Source organism: Canis aureus, chromosome 8, assembly GCF_053574225.1.
Source record: "Canis aureus isolate CA01 chromosome 8, VMU_Caureus_v.1.0, whole genome shotgun sequence".
Taxonomy (NCBI): domain Eukaryota; kingdom Metazoa; phylum Chordata; class Mammalia; order Carnivora; family Canidae; genus Canis; species Canis aureus.
This window is the reverse complement of record NC_135618.1, coordinates 599,021-618,781: the sequence shown is the minus strand read 5'-3', so window position 1 is coordinate 618,781 and position 19,761 is coordinate 599,021. Positions and strand designations below refer to the sequence as shown.

Sequence of the window (19,761 nt, the reverse complement as noted above, 5' to 3'; positions counted from 1 at the left end):
CAGCATCACAGCCAGGCTCCCAGCATCACAGCCGGGCTTTCTTGCGACACACCGGCTGGTCTGAGAGTCTGTTTTCCCCACTGGGGTACAGTCCCCTTGAAGCAGAAAAGCGCCTTGCTCCCCTTGCCCTCCTAGCATCAGCATCGGTGCACAGCTCTGAGCCCCTGGAATGAACCTGAGCCCCAGAGAGGCCCATGCGGAGCAAGGGAGGCAGGTGGGCGCCCTCACCTTCTGCCTCAGTGGCAGCAGGAAAGGCGCAGGCTCTCGGGGACCTGGAGACTTGACTTTGCACTTGGATTCTACGACTTATTGAGTGACGGAGGTAAATTATCCTCTTCCTCCGGGGCCTCCGTTTCCTAATCTGTAAAACACACACACACCTTGGTATTTCGTAGAGTTATTTGGAAGATTAAATTAAGTGAGAGACTAGAAGTGTTCAGTGGGAGGCTTGGCACATGGAATGCAGGCAGCAATGGCAGCTATCAGTATTATTGTTGCTATTTTTTTAAGGTTTTATTTATTTATTCATGAGAGACACAGAGAGAGGCAGAGACACAGGCAGAGGGAGAAGCAGGCTCCATGCAGGGAGCCCGATGTGGGACTCGATCCCGGGACTCCAGGATCACGCCCTAGGCCGAAGGCAGTGCTAAACCACTGAGCCACCCGGGGATCCCCTGCTACTATTTTTTATTACTATTAGAGCATCATCAACAGAAACTAAGAAAGCCATTTGGGGTGGGGTAGGACATGTTCACCTTCATTTTAAAGGTTCATGGCATCACTGAAATGGAATAGCAGATCCTCAGGTGATCCGCAGCAAAATATAACTGAAACAGCCGAAGCAGACCGGCAAGCTGACCCACTTGCTGCGCCCCCTTCAGTCACGGTAGGGTTGGGAGGAGGGTCCTCTACTTTAATTGTAAGAACTAAATCACATCTCCTTTTGTTCGTTCTCACATTCACCCAGTACCTACCTTACAAGAGGCCACGTGCTCCTCACTGAGCGAAGCGCTCACACAGCACAGAGCACGCGGAGACACCCTGACTGCAGGTCAGAAGGTTACCTAAGGCCCTCACGAGTGGCCTGAGCACAGGCACGAAGCATCTGTCTGGGCATCTATTGTCTCCTCACCTACATAATTTAAAAAATTGACTATCCCATCCTAAGCTTTCTTGCACCACCAAAATCCTAAGTACAAATGGTAGTATGGACCCCATCCAATAACAACAACAAAAAAATTGCAATTGCAATGGGACTAAATTATTAAAGTTTAAGTGCCCTGATTTGGCCACCACTTTGTTCCCTCTCCACCTGCTCTCATGATCTCGCCAGACTGATCCTTAGATTTCACGTAATGAAGTCCCTGGAATGTGGGAGGTGTGGAAAATACACACGCCGGCTGGGTGGTTATCTGGAGTAGAAGAGAGACAGCTGCAAAGCGGTGGAGCAGGTGGGTGGAGAGGAAGAGCGAGAGGAGATTGAGAGATTGGGTAGGGACAGAGTGGCAGAGATAGGGGAACGGTACTGGGTGCTGCAGGGGGAGCCAGGGATTTCCGCGAGTTGCCAGTGAATGTCCCTCCGGTCCCACTTATGTCCTTCAGGAGAAGCAAGTAAAACAGATGCAGAAGGACCGCCCTTCCCTGAATGCAGCACCCCTGAAAGACAGCGCCAGACGAGTCAACGTGTCCATGGGCTGAGAGAAGAGCCAACCGGAACACCCACAAACACATCTACCCCGAATACGTGTTTGATCTTCAGTATAAAGATCAATGAAATATGTTTGGGGCACCTTCAGAACTTTTTTAAGAATTACAATTTTGGCGTTTTAGAGACAAGGGAAAGAGAAAAGCAGTGAACTTCACCATCATCTGACGGTGAGACGGTCAGGCCTAATGGAATCCGTTTAAGTGACGTAACCAGTGCCCCGAAACGAGGTCTTCTAATACTGTGGGTGGGAAATTATTTTACAAACACGTTGAAAGGATTCAGACAGTTTATATTTTTATCCTCTTTCTGTTTTAACTGATGCTAATATGGCAGGTAAGATGGTCTCTATTTTAAGAAAGGGAAGACTACCTTTCTACCCAATATGGCTCACCTTTTCAGCTGGATTTTTAAGGAAACTAAATGTCAGATAAACAATATGTGTGAAGGCATAAAATCTGATGAGTTCGGGAAATTGTAAATCATTTAGTTTGGTTAATGGGGGGTGGTGGTCATTATTATGTCTGCGTTTTTATTTTTTTAGATCTGATTGATTGATCTGAGAGATCTGAGACACAACACAAAAACATAAATAAAAATATTTATTTATGGTAGGGAGAGGGAGAGACGGAATCCCAAGCAGACTCTGTGCTGAGCGCACGGAGCCTGACACAGGGCTCTATGAGGAACGGGGGGCTCGATCTCATGACAAGGAGACCACGACCAGAAGTCAAGAGTCAGACACTCAACTGACTAAGCCACCCAGTCGCCCCTGTGGGGGTCTGCATTTTAGGAAGATTATTCCGGTTGCAGACAGGAGGATGGCATGGAAGGAAGCAAGACCGGGGAGTCTAGTTTAGGAGACTGAGGCAATGATTCAGATGAGAAACAATAGGAACTTGAGCCAAACAATGGAATTAAGAATGAAGAGGGGATAAAAGACAGATCTGAAACCCAGCTTTTGCACTTACTATATATGCGATCTTGGACAGATTACTTCTCTAAACCTTAATTTCATAATTTAGAAAATGCGAATGGGAGTATATAGGGCTGTTGGAGAATTTTTAAAAAATTTTTTAAAGGCATGCCAAGCATTCAGCAGTTCCTAGAATGAGAAATACAGACATGGAAGTAATCAGTAAATATGCGGGAGTTAAACAGTGAGGTGGCCCAAATACCAGATATGGAGTAGAAAAGTAGGGGGCCAAGGTTGTCTAGGTTAAGAGACTGGATCTCTGACTCCTTAAACTCTAAGCCTCCTGCTGCTCCTTCTCGAGGGAAGATAAAGCCCATACTATGAAAACGCTGGCATTGCCACTACCAACCAGCTATTTGCTTTTTGGCAGCTCTGCCTACGGCCCCCTTTTGGAACCAGCAGCAAGAAAGGAGAGAAAGAAAGCCTAAGTGAAGGTGGCTGGCCTGGCTTCTTGATAAATCCCACCATCCCTCACTTGGCCTAGTAAAGCTGTATGGGTTTTTCTCAGTTGCTCAGATGGGATGGAAAAATGAGGTCTGCCTTCCATTCTGTTTTGATTTTGAGATTTAATTAGTGTTCTTTCTGGGGAATTCACTGCTTTAATTAATGATGTGCCCTGAATCTCTTAAGCGAAGAATGCCATTGCAAACATGAATATGTAATGAGTACAACTTTCTTTATCCCAGCTGAGGAGGGGGGCTGTTGCTTGGTTATCACCTCTCAGTACATGAACAAGGACCTCACGTACTAAAAGGAGCTGGGCAAGGTTTTATTTGTGTATCTGGGGTTTTTTTTCAGCTCAAGTGCTCTTTTGTTTTATTTAAAGGCTGGGTCCATTAACAGGAAACCAGAGAGAAAAAATAATCAGCTTGCTTTGGTGCACTTTTAGACCTTCTCTTAACTGCTTATAAAATCAATAAGCTAAGTTCTAAATCAGGGTTCCTCTATCTCAGCACATTCTGGACCAGACAATTCTTTCTTGTAGGATACTGGTCTGTATATTGTAGGATATTAGCAGTATCTCTGACCTCTACCCAGTAGATGCTGGTAGCATTGCCCATTTGTGACAATCAAAAATTGTCCCCAGATATTGGCAAATGTCCCCTCGAGGCAAAATTGCCCCCAGTTGAGAACCGCAGGTCTAAATTAAGGACTTACTTTGAAAAAAGGCCAAGGCAAGGCATATTAATCAACAATAAACATATGTTTATTGAGGACTTGCAAAATATTGTGTTTTGTGGTAGAAAATACAAAAATGTTAAAAGCATTATGAAATATTAGGGAAGACCTTGCACCAACAGTCTCAAGCCGCATCTGTTGTTTATAAACCATGTGTCCTTCAGAAATTCATGTCCTTTCCTGTATTTCCTCATCTTCCTAAGGAACAAGCTTGAGAATATAGAATGAAGAGACACAAGTATTTGCAACTAGATGAGTGGTCTTAGTAATGTTATCTAAAAGCCTCTAGTGGTATATACAGTGCGATATTGCTCAGTCATTGAAAAGAATGAAATCTTGACATTTGCAAGGACATGGATGGAACTAGAGGGTATTATACTAAGAAAATAAATCAGTCAGAGAAAGACAAATACTATATGACTTCACTCGCATGTGGAATTTAAGAAACAAAACATGAACAGAGGGGAAGGGAAGGAGAAATAAGATAAAAACAGAGAAAGAGGTAAATCATAAGAGACTCTTAACTCTAGGGAACAAACTGAAGGTCGCTGGAGGGAAGCTGAGTGGGACGATGGGGTCACTGGGTGACGGGCCTTAAGGAGGGTGTGTGACATGAGGAGCACTGTGATGCTGACGAATCACTGAATTCTACCTCTGAAACTAATAAGACACTATATGTTAACCAACTTGAATTTAAATTAAAAAATTAAAATTTAAAAACTATAAATAAAAATATAAATAAAGACCTCTAGCAGTGAGTGAAAGGTCTTTGTTCTCCAATCTGATCTGCTCAACATTTCTATCATGGATTACATGAGGACATAATTGACATGTTGATTAAATGTAAACACAACACGCACTTGGAATGGTCATGAGCTGCATGAGAACACCAGAATTTGAGATGAAATTGAAAAGCCATATCTAGAGTTACCTGGCTGGCTCAATCAGTAGAGCATGTGACTCTTGATCTTGGGGTCATGAGTTCAAACCCCACATTGGGTGTGGAGCCTGCTTTAAAAAAAATTAAAAAGAAAACAAAGAAAAGCCATAGCTCAGCAAAAGATATCTGCACGGAGATAATGTGAAGTCATGCTTTTGGACTCAGAAAGTCACAACATGGCACAAAGCATCCAATTGGGGAAGTCAGTGTGTATAGGGGTGAGGAAGGGGGAGAGTAGGAGACAATGAAATAAGAGATGCAGGAGTTCAACTTATATAGGGCCTCCTAGCTCATATGAAGAGAAATGTGTCATTTACTCTGAATGAGATGGAAAGTGATTTAAGAGTTTGAGGACAGAAGTAACAGATTGGACCAATTTTTATTTTATCAGATTACTTTGGTTGCTCCATTGAGTATAAGTTAAATGGGGATTAGGACAGAGGGACCAATTAGAAGGCTACGGTAATAGCCAGGGGAGACATTACAGTAGCTTGGACAAACTGTAACAGGGAGATGCAACAGATTGGACCTGGGATATCAGAAAAAGAGAGGAATCGACCTGACTCTAAGATTTTGGTATAATTAAATGGAAAGATGGAGGGCCCTGAGCTAAGACGGGGTAGGCAAGCTAAATGATTTAAAGGTAACATGAGAAGAGAACAGCTATGAAGGAAAAATTTGACTCATTCTACAAAAGTTTGGGATGAAAATCAAGAGGTAGAGTGTATAGGCATGGCCCTCCAATTCAAGACAAGAAAGCAGTGGCGCCAATAGAATGGGTAACTATCTGAGACAATGACTCAGCAATAATACCCACCATCACTCCCACTTCCTGTGAGGCAGGCACTGTCAAGGACTTTGCTACCATTATCACATTTAACCCTCAAATCAGTTCCATTTCACAGATGAGCAAATCATAATTTGGAAGTGATTAAGCTATGCAGAAGTTGGTCATGGTGACAGTCAAAAGACTGCCAAAACTGGTAACCCTGAGCTAGATCAGATTAATTTTCCTGTTGTTTTACTATTGCCTCAACCAGTAAGCAATGCAAAAATAATAATAATACTACACATAAAAGCAGGATGGGAAGGAGATAAATCTCTCTAGTGACAACATTTTTCCCCAAGGAACCACGCCTAAAGTCAAGTCCTTTCAGCAACTCACATAGATCTTCCAGTTTGGAAGAATCCTTTGTAGGCTAGAGGGAACCGCATCATTTAGACCCTTGTGTTGAGGCTCCAGCTTCATAATTTTTGGTTGAGCCACAGTTATACAATCTTGTAATTTCCGTATTTCGGCTCTTGTTGGGCCAGGATGCCCATTGGAGCCTTCAGTGCAGCAGGTCTGGCCGTAGTCTCCCACAGTAGTGACCTAGGATTTGAATGCGGGCTATCTGACTCCTGAACCTGGTCCAAGCAACTGTGCCCCACACAATCTGCTCATAAAAGCATTAAAGAGGAGATTCCAAACCCATTTGGAAAGATGTAGTGGAGAAAATGTAAGCCTCAGCTACGGCATGGACGAGGCGACTAACAAAGAAACTTCAAGTAGTCTAGAACCTAAGACTACCTCTCTGTCAACCTGCGGGGTTGGTGAGCTACGATACGATACAAGGAAGAACTGAGGAGGTGGCGTTACTGTGACATGTTTCTGCAGAACAGAAATCCAACGCGTGACGACCTCTTCTACCCCTATGTCTTTGATTCTCCATCTTGTTCAACTTTCTCGTCTACAAATAAACCATAGGCAGGGGTGTCTGCACGTAGTGTTTCTGCTCCCACAATACTTTTATCCTTTTTTCTTCTGGATAATAACAATTCAAGATTTGACTGGGAGACCACTTTTTCTGTAAGGCCATTCAGAATCTCACCCTTCTATCCAGTCAGCTCTGATCTCTTCTTTCTCTCTGACCCCAGAGACAGTCTCTTGGATCTGCTTCGCTCATCGGATTGTCATATATATTTATTTACTTACAGGTTTCCCCCAATAATATATCTTTCCCTTGGATTGCTGATGATTTTCTTTCTGAGCTCGTTTCCAAGATACTGATACAAAATCCTGTTGCTGACTGTTTTGAGTTTCATTTGTCTAAGGAGACTTCTGGCTATCACATGAAGGATGAGCTGGAAAGGGAGGTAGGGAAGTCCATATTGGAGGCCCTTGCAATAGTCCAAATATACGGTGTAGAGGACTTGAATTTGAATGAGGATGAGAATGAGAAACATGAAGAATAAAAGAAAAATGCAATAAAAGAAGGAGTGTAAGACATAAGGATACAAGAATAGATTAAAAAGAGTCTTTTTAAATGAATGGCATTTCTGGCAATATGGCTATAAAAATGTTAGGTGAAATCCTATCCATACAACACACCAGAAACTGCTAAGAAAAAAATCTTAATGCAACAAAATTTTGCATGTATAAGTGAGCTAGTGGAAAGGAACGGAATTACTCAAAGGAGTCCGATAATGCACAAAAAATTAAGTTAGTGCAAGAGCCAACACTTTCCTTGAAGGTACTTGCTAATTCCTGGTGGCCTAAAATCTGAATTTTAATCAGCTTCTGTCAGGAGAGACAGTCAGAAGTCTAAGTAGAGTAAGAGATTGAATAAAGACCCTTCCATAAAGTCAGGACCACCAAAAGGCAAAAACTTCAATGAATAAACTAGAATCAACCTCTCCCTATAGAGAAACTCATGGTGGCTCAGTGGTTAAGTATGTGCCTTCAGCTCAGGTCGTGATCCTGGGGCCCTGGGATCGAGTCCCACGTCGGGCTCCCTACAGGAAGCCTGCTTCTCTGCCTATGTCTCTGCCTCTCTCTGTGTGTTTCTCATGAATAAATAAATTCTTTAAAAAAGAGAGAGAGAAGCTCACAGTATACATGCCTTTCTCAGTCTTTACTTAATGTGCAAAGAAAAAAAATGTGAAAAGAAAAAGAAATGTCTCCCTTGGGGATTTTTCACAAAATCTTCATTCTCGTGGCTTAAGAGCCAAAATCCACACTACCTGTGTATTTAAAAACTCCAAGCCAATGATATTTGACCCTTGGTTGATAGTGCTCAGAAATCTGGCAGAAAAATTAAATCCACCTAGAAAAATTAATTTTAGGCACAGACTCAAAGAAAATTCTCAGACTAAAATTCTAAGACATGTAAGTTCACCACCAAAAATTCTCAAACCAAGAAGGAAACAAACTATGATGAATAAAAGTTACCAGCCTAAATAAATAGAGACTAAGTGTTAAAATAATCAAAATACTAAGTTAGTACATTTAATATGTTTCAAAAATAAAAATGAGCACTGCAAAGACACAAGAGACTATTAGAATTGGCCAGCAAGAGACACCTGGGTGGCCAGCAGTTGAGCATCTGCCTTTGGCTCAGGTCAGATCCTGGGGTCCTGGGATCAAGTCCCATGTCGGTCTCCCCGTGGAGAGCCTGCTTCTCCCTCTGCCTATGTCTCTGCCTCTCTGTGTGTGTGTGTCTCTCATAAATAAATAAATTAAATTTAAAAAAAAAGAATTGGCCAGCAAGATTTAAAATAGAACCACATACATATTCTAGAAATGGGAAAAAAAATCAAAATCAGAAAGCAGCAGATTAGACTCAGCAGTGAAGAGAGTTAGTGAACTGGAAGACAGAGATTAAAACAAAAGTCCATAAACCACTGCCCAGAGAGACAAAAGGAAACTACGAAGTAGAGGCTAAGACACAGGAAGGAGACATATATACGGTCTGCCGTACTCAATCAACTAGTAGGGAAACTCTAAAGGGAATATGAGCTGGACCGACTGCAAAGTTCAGGCGACTTCAAAAGCAGCCCCCTGCTATGCAGGTATTAGTATGAAAAGGGTTTGGGTAATTGCCGTGTTCCAAAGCAGAGAGGAAAGGCTGCCAACTTGAGGCAAAATATAGATGAAAGGGAAAATCTAACCATCCTCTTCTCCCTTCTCATTCAAATAGTGTCATATTAATGTAATCCCAAAAGGAGTGGAGAGCTGGGTCTTAAAGTCCACGTGCTTAAGGATAAACTGAGAATAGGGCTATTGGACAGGGGATGACAGGTTTCCTGGCAGCAGCGCTGATTTTGGTTCATTCCCTGATCATATAACCCAATTAAAACAATCTAGAAAATAATCATATCCTCTCTCTCTTTCCTTGTCAGAAGTGGCCAAAGAGCTGCCCCTAAGAGAAGGTGGAGAAGCCCATCTTGTATGTCCCAGTTGTGAACATTCTTCTGCAGAAATAATCACACCAAAGAACACGAGTGGACAAGCTTTTTCTGTACAGATTTTACACTTGAAGGCCACATGTTTGTGTTGCAACTGTTGAACTCTGCCGTTGTGCAAAAGCAGCCACAGACAACGGTTACCCAAATCAGCATGGCTATGTTCCAATAAAACGGTACTTACAAAAATAGCTGGTGGGCCACAATTTGCAAACCCCTTATCTAGAGGAATAAATACTGGCAGCATTCAAGAAATGGAACTGTACTAACATGATATTTTAAAGATCACTCATTTTTAAACTCATATCAATATGGTAATTGAGGAAGAATGTGCTCTAGCGAGCGCATGGGCATAGTGATAACATAAAAACCTGGGAAATATGACCCAGTGAGTCACGGTGGCCCAATTCAAACCACACGCTCACGGTGGATGAAGTGGCCAAGTAGTGAAGGGAATAGACTGCAAAACAACATACACATGGTCACACAGCTCTTAACAGACTGAGCTAAAATAACTCTTTCAGAGGCACCGCCTCTGGCAATCACTTCCTTATTTTCACACAGTGAAAGTCCTTCACCTCTGAGCCAGAGAACCTGGACGTACAGGCTGAGAAGAAATCCCAAAGGAAGTACAGCGTTAGAAAGCAGAGGACATGGGGGCGCGTGTGTGGCTCGGTCGGTTAAGCAACCAACTCTTGATTTCAGATGAGGATCTAAGAGTCATGATCTCCAGGATCATGAGACCAAGCCCCGTGTTGGACTCCACACTAACACGGAGCCTGCTTAAGATGATCTGCCTCCCTTACCCTCTGCCTCTCCTTGCTCTCTAAAAAGAGTCAATAATTAACTAACTAACTAATTAATTAATTAATTAAAAGCAGATGACTTTCAAGGATGACAGTGCCCTCTCCTTTGGATTCTATCCCTGCTATTATAACAGGTCATACACGTCATTTTATCACACCTCCAACTACGAATGAACAAAGATTTCCCAGTAAATCACAATTTCATGGTTTTCTTATTATAAAGACAACAAAATGCTTTCTTTTACCATTTTGAACAAAATGGGCATGTCCTACAAATCCTCATATTTGTTGGGAAACAAGAAATTTGTATTAAAAATTTTATATAATATTTTTTTAATTTTCAGCTAAATGTTTCGTCAATGCAATCAGTTAATATTACTGATAGTTTATGTGGAGGCACAATTCTGAACCCACTATGTGTATTATCTTACTGAATCCCCATCACTCAATAAAGTAGACACCATAACTGCTTTTGCAAGATATGTATGAGAGCCACTTAAGACCTAAATTTTCCTTTATTTTCTTGGCTCTCCCCATATCCACTCCAAAATGCCTACATTAAACTCAGGAAAGAACTTATGTGAGAGCACAAAAGTCTGAGGAAACTGAAATGGTTCATCTTCCCAATCCTTGTACCTTTGCTTGGAGAAGTGAGACAAAAATTAAAATGAGCTAAAGAACAGGAAGAGTTCTCTTGGGGTCAAAGCCAAGCTCCTGGATGTTAGAGTTTGCTGCATGAACCCTCACCCTCTACTCCTGGTCTGAGGCCTCCATGAGACCAACAGCTATCTTGCAGTGGGGTTGCAGGAAGTGGAGACGTGCGCCTTGCTTGCCAATTTCTTATCTGCTGAGCCTTAGGGCTTGCCACCAGAACTGGGGGAAAGGAATATGGGGAGGAAGGGATGAACACTGGCAAGGTCAAGCACAAAAGGCAAGGCTCAGGCCCCAACGCTACTCCCCACCACAAGTACACCATGTTTCCTGAGACACATGAACAGCTAGATCACAACTACCCCCACCGATCTCAAGAACAAGAAGACAGGGACATCCAAAGATGGACAGGAAGGGACGGGAAGGCTTTTACCAAATTGATCATACTCATCAGAGATGTAGATAAGATGGCTGCCCAATGGAAGAGGCAGCCAGTTACTTCACAGAAACCACAGATGTCTAGACAGCTGCTCAGAGACAGGTCTATCACCAACCAGATCTGTACAGACCTAAAGCTCTCCCTCATCAGGAGATTTGGAATAAACCTCATCGATGGTGATGATCAACTGAGGGTGTGCGGCCAACTAGCCAACGCGGACATCTAGGTTGTCATGAAGGATGGGTCCCCTATCAGATACAGCGAAAGGGGGAAGGGTAACATTCCACACTCCCTTCCACGAGCAGCTCCCAACCAAACACGTGTGTCAGTGCTGATCCTCCAGGGAAGCAGATGATCAATGGAGGGAACCAACTATGAAGAGTAAAGGAGGAACAGTAGATGGAAAGGGCCTTCAGACCATGCTGCTCACCTGACAGTTGTAAAAGGAGGGAAGAGAGAAGGAGGATGGGGTCAGCAGAGCCCCCAGACTGCAGGACTGAGCTCAGAGAGTCTTGAGCAAACCAGCCGGGTACCCCGGAGCCAGGCCACCCACACGAGGAGTCCTGCGGTGCGTGGAAATGACCCAGCGGTACCACCTCTGCCATGTTGTTGTTGGCCTGGAGCAGCCCAAAGAGCACATAGCTTCCTTGACGTGGACATTTCAATGGATCCCAAAGGCACAGCATCTGGAGACTGTCCGCCAACTCTTCTCTCTGCAGCCTATTCTCACATCAACAGAGATACAAGCAACATTCACCATTAGCTGCCACAAGATCTGTGAACTCTAATCTGGGATGATGGATTGGACTTCAAACTTGCACATGAGAGTGAAATTATATAAACTTTTGTTCCACACCAGGGCGGTAAGACCCATTGCAATCTCTTCTCATTCAACAGGTTTTTAAGAAGAACTAGGAAACCTGGTCCATCTGCTCTACGTCGATCCTTTCCCTTCCTCCCACTCACTGTCTCTTCTCACCCCTCAACCGCGTACCTGTCCTAGGAACATCTGCTCTGGGATTAAGACCACCTTCCGACAAATGGCAGTGTCGGAAGTCGGAAGTACTCAGAACTGAGTATAGTTTGCACGTTGCTTTTAATAGTTGATAAAAGGATGTCTAATTTTTTTTACTGCTTTGCGTCTTAGCATTTCATTCTTGTTTTTTAAAAAAAATTTTAAACATGGCAAAGAAAGAAAAATCATCCCTAGTTCTGTATAGATCTCAAATCAAGCACGTAGTGATACGAGAGGCTGTAATAGCATTATTGAACCTAATTGAAGGGGCCAGGGAAGGTTTATTTGAGGAAATAGCTCAAAGTTAAGATACAAAAAGGGGAGGGAAGCACATAGAGGCAGAAAAATCAACACATATGGGGGCTGAGTGACTGAGTACGAGGGTGAGATTAGACTAGAAAGGTGGGTGAGAAACAGACCTTCTAATATAAGTTTTATTATCCTAAGAGTAACAGTAAGGTTTTAACCAGAAGATTGGGATGTGAGGAGGATGATATTACCACATTTGTACTCTGAAGAAAAGCCTTCTGGATGAAGAATGGAGGATAGATTAGAGGATGCATGAAGGGATATTCAGAAATATTTAGGAGGTTTTGTTTATTTCATTTTGTTTCATTTTGTGTTAGGAGCTGAGGTGAAAGATGAGGTTATCTTGGACAAAAAGAAGTAGATGCATTCAAGAAATATTTATATAGCAAAATATCCAAAAACTCGGCGGTGGATCAGATGTGGGGCTTAAGAAAGAGAAAGGTGTTCAGATGACTCCTAGGCTTCTAGCTGGGCCGGCTGGATAAATGACAATGGCATCACTAAAATAATGAATAACAAAAGAGAATCAAGTTGGAGAGCAAGACCGTGAGTGCAGAATTAAATTGTTTACCAATTAGGCATCTTTTAATTGAGAGGAATTAAAAAGCTCAAGTCATTACGGGGTGAGCACTGGGTGTTATTCTGTATGTTGACAAATTGAACACCAATAAGAAATAAATTTATTTAAAAAAAAAAAAAGCTCAAGTCAATCTAAGCAGAGAGGAGAAGGTGGTGGCTCCTGTGATTATGAAACCTCTAGGTAAGGCTGGCTGCACCAGCGGCCTCATTCAAGAATTCAAGGCTAACGTGAGGACCCGTCTCTCCGCTCCGCTCCCCCTGGACGGGCTACGTTTCCAAGCTTTGCCTGGTGGCTCTCGGCAGCTTCAGGTGCACATCACCGCAAGACCCCATCCAGCGCAAGAGGAAATTCTCTTTCCAAAACGTTGAACGGAAACACTTTAAAATCAAATCTCTTTACCCTTCATGGTCTTGATTTGGCCGCAGACCCACCCCTGACCAGTCACTGTCGCTAGGACGGTGCTATACGCTAACTGGACCCCGCTAAGTCATCTTCCAAGGGAAGTTCACGGCTGAACGTGGAGGAGGGTTAGAGCTCCCAAGCCGAAGGCTGGAGTGGACGTGGGCAGTGAAAACAAAAGACACTAACTCTCTCCCAGGGGTGGATGTGGTCTCGGAGATTAACAGCAGGCAGGGCGCGGTGGACGTTTAAGCAAAGCTCAGCTTCGGTGATGAAGAAGGCATCCCTCACATCAGCTCGGATCCCTGGCGGGGGTCAAGGCTGAGGCTTTCAGCAACGACCGCCTCGATACCAGCGCACACGGCGGGGGCAAGAGCAACACAAGGTACACCCAAGAAAATGCATTTGTTTAGTGAAGATTCTCTAGAAGACCCACCAGATATCTTGCTGTGACATAACCAGAATTGATTTTTTTTTTCTATTTATGTTTGATTCGTACTTTCTGATGTGGGTTCAGTCAGTGCTACTTTTTCCATTTTACGATTACTCCTGCATCTAGCGATAGAAGTACGTCAGGACGCTGGCACCTGCAGGGAACAAAGCAGTAGAAGAGCAGCAGCTTTACTTCCCGTTGTATCGGCCCGACCTCTATCTATCTGGGGGTGCTAACCGGTTCACACAAAACAACCCTTTGGGGGGCCGTCTCGGTGTGATTGAAAGAGAAAACCAGTTTCCACTAGAGGGTGCTAAGCCTCAAAACAAAAATACGAACCGAGTCCTTTAGCTTTGCCCATACTTTTCAATATTCATTGAGCAACTAATAACCACACGCCCTGGATCCCCAGCAGGCGGGCCCGCGGCAGAGCTTAGGGCCTCCGCATTATAGGGTGCAGGGGAGCAAGGAGGAGGGGAGAGGGGAGGCAGGGGGATCAGAGCCCGTCCAAGAGCTGCGGTCCTGCACCTTGCACCGACCCCTCGATGGCGTGGAGCCTCCCCCCAGAGGCTGCGTGAACAGCCGCCTCCAGAACCGTCCACGCCGACTGGCTCACCTGTCTGTCCGAGCTCCCCCCGCGGCCACGGAAACCCTCCGTGTGTCTGAGCTGCGTGTTCGTGGACACTGAGCATGTCTGCATGTGTCGTGCCGGTGACGACCGCGCAGACAGTGAGAGATGCACAGACAGGGAAGGAGGCCAAACGACGCCGGATGGTTCCGTGGGCCTGGTCCAGGTTCACACTCAGCGCCGGGGCTGGGCGAGGGCCGCAGGCCTCAGAGATGGGGGCACCCCCCAGGCACCTGGCACGGTGAGCTCCGCAGCCAGCAAGCCGCGCCACGCAAAGGGGAAAGCACACCTTGCCAAGCGACGACGCCCGGGCGCACAGCCGGCGGAGAAGGCCTGTCCTGGGAGGTAAACGTCAATGGCACGTCCTGCTCCTCCACAGGACGGCTCGCCGCGCGCCTCTTAGGCACCCCTTGCTCGGACACAGACTCCACACACTTGCCAAGAGGCCGTTTTGTTGTTTGTCTCTGAATCGATCGTATTTCCCTTTGCCAAACAAATGCCGCATTATAACTGGTTGAACAAACAGCGTCATTCATTTTTAAGAATGAGAACTTTTGAATGGTTTTCCTCAAGTTGACTCATTCTGAGATATTTATAACTTCTCCTGTGGCATTAGAAACAGATGGACCATGGCAAGACGACAGGCTGTGTCTTTATGCGACTACTGCACGACACCACAAGCTTGTTTTCCATTTGCCCACCTAATAAATCAAGCAGATTTTGCATAGAAGGCGTTGTCTAACTGCCGTGATAATCTGCATCCACCCCCATTTGTCCCACCCGTTAGATGATACTTGTTCTAGATCTTCTTCTGTTATTTTTAACACTTTTGTAAAATGTGCCATTTTTAAATTGACTTGTTATTCGGGAGTAATTCCAAGCTTATGAAAAATCGCAAAAATAGGAAGAGTGCAAATGAGCACCCATGCACCCGTTATCCACCCCTGCCCACTGCTAAGTTTATTCTGTTTTATATGGTTGTTCTTCAGGACTCTTTACCCCTAAATCACTCAATGTGTATTTCCTAAGAATAGGGATAGTCTATCAACCAACAATTATATAATCTACTATCCAAATCCCGATATTATCAGCCTATCCGCTAATGTCCTTTATGGCGTTTCCCCGTCCCATCGAGGATCCAGTCTAAGGTCAGTCACTGTACTTAGTTGTCAGGTCTCCCCGGTCCCCGTTAGTCTGGAATAGCTCCACAGTCCGTCCTTGTGGGTCATGACATTACCATTTTTGAAGAATCCACCTCCCTTCTCTTGACCTCGTTTTAGGATTGTCTGATGTGTCCGTGTGATCCCATTTACTCCTGACCAGCACGTGCACAGGACCTGTTACATCCTTCGGAGGGTGTCTTGGTTGGAGCCCGTGTCTGTCCCTCACTGGAGATAATTCTCATCACCTGGTCAAGGAGTCTGACTTCTCTGCTATGTACTTACTGCTTTTGTAATTCCTCCTTGTGACTAATAAGAAATCTGTAAGAGGGAACTAAAAACCCATACAAATATCCCGCTCCTCAGCAAAATTTCCCTCTAGATGTGGCATCTGTTAATGATGCTTGCCTAATTCAATCTTCACTGTGATGGTCGTAAAACTTGCGACTTTCCCGCTACAGAACAGTCAGTCCTCGGCATTCTACTCTGGGCGAGAGCCCCTCTTCCTCCCCTGTCTGTCATCGCCTGGACTCATGAATTTCTCTTCCGAATTCATTACTAGACTTAATTGTTTTATTGTCTACATTGTCCCAGATTTGGCCAGTAGGAGCCCTTCAAAGCTAGCTCCTGTGTTCTCGTGACTTTTTTCTTCTTCTTTTGGTAACATTTCCTCACTATATGGTATAATAAGATGTTCCGGGCCCGTCTTGTACCTCCTCTGCTCCAATTCTGCGGTCATTTTTCTCAGGAGCTCTACTTCCTTTTGGTGGGGAATGGTATTAGAAATCAAGATTTGAAAAAAAAAAGAAAAAGAAATCAAGATTCGGATGATACACGTGTCTTTGCTTCTTGGCTTCTTCAATCAGAGCCGGGAAGCCTATGCATTCACATGCATACAAATATGCATCTACACACAAATTCATAAAAATGCGTAGACATATAAAGAGACACATACACACACAATTTCTTTTTTTTTTTCTAGAAATCAAGGCTCTGCACTGAAACTTCCAATTAGTGTTTTTTTTTTTTCTTGCTTTTCCATATTCCACACGTGTACGTCCCTTCCTCCATAAACAGAATCTTGGCTCCCAGTATCATATTTATTCAATCATCTATTATAATAATACATCTAAAATGTTTCAGAATTTCTTCTCCAATACTCCTATAATAAACAAGACCACTAAGAGTTCAGAATTTATTTCCGTTTCTAAGCCCCCAACCCCAACGCACACACCTGTACTACACACCCTACCCTGCCCACGACTGAAGGTGTATGATCAAATACTGGGCTCATTAATTAACTTGAGTTCCTTCTTTCCCTTTCTCCTCCTTCTTCCCCTTTTCCTTTCCTTTCTATCCCTTTCCTTAGCTGCCTTCTGCAAGATTATGATATTCACTTAAAATACAATTACCAATAAAATATAATTATAGATCTTCCTCAACTTACAATGGAGTTATGTGCCCATATAAGAACATTCACCGCAGTATTGTTTGTACTAAATACTTTTCCTATTACCTGATGGCATATATGGTGAACACCGAGACACGACGTTGTCCCTAAAAATGAGGAAGCAGTTCTCGCCGTATGGACATGAAAAAAACCTCTGAAAGAGATGGTTGTGAGACAAAAGCAAGGGACAGAACAACGTGCATGGAATGGAGGAAGGTAGGGGCACATACATCTATGTCTGTAAATGCCTGAGAAATCTCTGGAAAAATACACATTACTTTGGTAGTGATGGATTCCTCCGTGTGGAGACAGGGACTACGAGCAGATATCAGCTTTCGGGGACATATTTTAAAAGGCACCCTCTCCAGGCAAATGAGTTAGAAATGCATTCTCCTCCCCTGTCTTCCTCATCCCCTTGTGCTTACACACAGCACACTTGCTCAATCTTTATAAATTAGGATGGACAAGCTCTTCGACTCCAGCTGGACCAAAGGCAGGGAAAGGAGGCTTACTTTTCACTGTATAAACTGTACAAGGAGCACAAATCACCTCTTCTAAATCGTTGGCCGGATGGACAGACAGTCAGACAGAGTGTCTTTGGCTCCCCCGACGGATGGAAGCACTGTTCTGTGCCCTGCCCCTCGGTATCTTCTCGGATAATTCCCGAATCCACCTCACTCCACACCCTCCAAACCCCATTTTCACATTAGCAACTATGTACTTGATACACCGTCTGGACCGGCCGACACGTCCAAGCTGAATTTTTCTTCAACAAACCAGTTCATCTTCCCGCCTGACTCCTATTCTTGTAGTCTTATTCAATTTTTAAAATGTGGGTTTATCTTCGTCGCCTTCCTTTCCCCCACTTGCTTGGCCCCAACTCTCAAGCAGAGTAGAAAGGACACGGGATTTGGAGCGCGGCGAACCTGAGTTCAGTCTCAGCTCTCCTAGATAGATGCGATACCAGGAAGGGTGCCTCTCCTCTTTGTCTTAGTTTCCTCATCTCTACGCAGGAGGATGACAATAACCCTGCAAGGCTTTTATGAAGATTGCAAGGAGCTGCCGCAAAGTGCCCAGCTTTGGCACATAGAACTCTCTATATACAGACCCTACCTCGCCCCAGACACTTTCCAAGTCGGCGTGGTCAATATATTACTTTCCCATAAGTTAGTATCTCCAGGAAACTCCAGACTCTCTTCTCACCTCCCTTTTAATCCCAGACCTCAAGGCCCAGAGTTGGTCAGATCCCAGAAAACTATGCGGGATCACGGTTCTAAACAAGAGAAGATTACAACAGTCCAAAGACTGACCCCCGTTGCAGGTGATGGATTACAGGCAGTAGCGATGCTAAAGGGCAGCTTGCGGTGGGGCCCTTAACTTCCCCCAAATCTCCATCAGCATACCCACCATATCTAAATTTTTGAAAATAATAATTTCACATGGGCAGTTGGTATTTTCATCAATTTTATGTATACTGCCAATTAGGCATATTTTTTAAACTTTGCCATTTCTATTCTATATAACCAACAGGATAGCTCCATCCTGGCCCTCTCTCTCCCTAGACATGCGTATCTATCAGCGTCCCTCTTCACAGGACGTGGTACCCATCCCTTCCTTCCCTATTGCTTGTCCTTGTGGATTGTGCCCCTTTATTATCTGCCCCATGTGCAGCTGTCAAAAAAATCTTCCTAAAGTGTAGTTTCACTCGTGCCATGATCCTGTTCACCAAAACTTTCCTTCACTTCCAGTTGCTCAAGGGAAAAGTACAAATTCCTCTTCCAAGCCCTTGGCGGTCAGGTCCCCAAGTAGCTCATATACCTCATGGTTCCCCAAATCACAGACTTACATTATAATTCTAGCCAAAAATGGATTTTTTGCTGTTTCCCAAACTGTTATCATACTTTTTCTCATGCGGTTCACTCTTCCTGGATGCCTTTTATTATCAGATCACTTGTCTTTCGAAAGCCTATCAGTTCTTCAAGACCCATCCTCAATACCATTTCCTCCATGATGGCTTTTTTTTTTTTTTTTTTTTTTGAGTTACGCTGGCTTCAGTTAGGGTCAAAGCAATAGTTTTGGGGGCTTTTCTTCTATATGCATTTACCAAAAAAAAATATTTTCTATCTAACATTTGAAAGAAACTGTGACAGGGACTAAAATAATTTGCGCCTAGTAATATATTATGAAAGCTTGATACTTCAGCCTCAGTGAACCCAAGTTAGTGTTGGTGGACCCTAATTTCACTACCAAATAGCCTTGGACAAGTAATATCTCTGGCTGAAGTTTGTGATCAATAAAATAGACATTAAAAATATCTTCTTTGGAGACGTGCTGTGAGAAATAGAAATAATCTTGCACATGGTAGCCTGTTTGTCCTTGTTTGCTGAAAATGCTTCATAAGTTTTCTCAAATGAGTTGGGATCCGAGAGAGACCAGATTCCAGTCCCAACTGTGTCAACACCCTGGACACATGACTTCTTCCCTCCCACCATGTGTAAATCAGGTGACTAAACCCGTGCCCTCTATTGGAGTCAAGCTGGGGAGCTGGCTCCCAGGCTGCCCTGTCGTCGGTGCAGGCCCATACTCTGTGTCGCCACTAGCCGGCAGGATTGCCACATGGCTGCTTGGCCACTCCCTCGCTCCGCCTCCATCCCAGGAAGGACTTCCCTTCAGGACTCAGGACCAAAACAAACAGAACATTCCAGCCTGGCAGCAGCCTAGACTCTGGAATGGAGTCTTATCAGGCTGTAAAAGGAGAAGGGAAAGCAAAGGAGACACTTGGGTTTGCCTCAAGCTGGGAGGAGCGACTAGCCTTCCACGAGTCAAGGGACATCTCTCCGGCCCACCGACTGCATGACGGATGTCCT

At 44.1% G+C, this 19,761-nt stretch overlaps 1 long non-coding RNA gene across 5 annotated transcripts; it reads left to right on the top strand.

Annotated features, from left to right (window-relative positions):
* Positions 1-9: 9 nt before the first annotated feature.
* LOC144318246 (uncharacterized) lies at positions 10-12,007 on the top strand. 5 transcript variants are annotated; one of them, XR_013384046.1, is made up of 5 exons: positions 10-322; positions 745-886; positions 1,334-1,451; positions 1,603-1,875; positions 8,962-9,279. It is a non-coding gene; the product is annotated as an uncharacterized LOC144318246 (long non-coding RNA). The 5 variants fall into 5 exon arrangements; XR_013384044.1 differs by having other exon boundaries at positions 12-322; positions 769-886; XR_013384045.1 differs by lacking the exon at positions 1,334-1,451 and adding an exon at positions 9,589-12,007 and having other exon boundaries at positions 16-322; positions 769-886; positions 8,962-9,200.
* Positions 12,008-19,761: the final 7,754 nt, after the last annotated feature.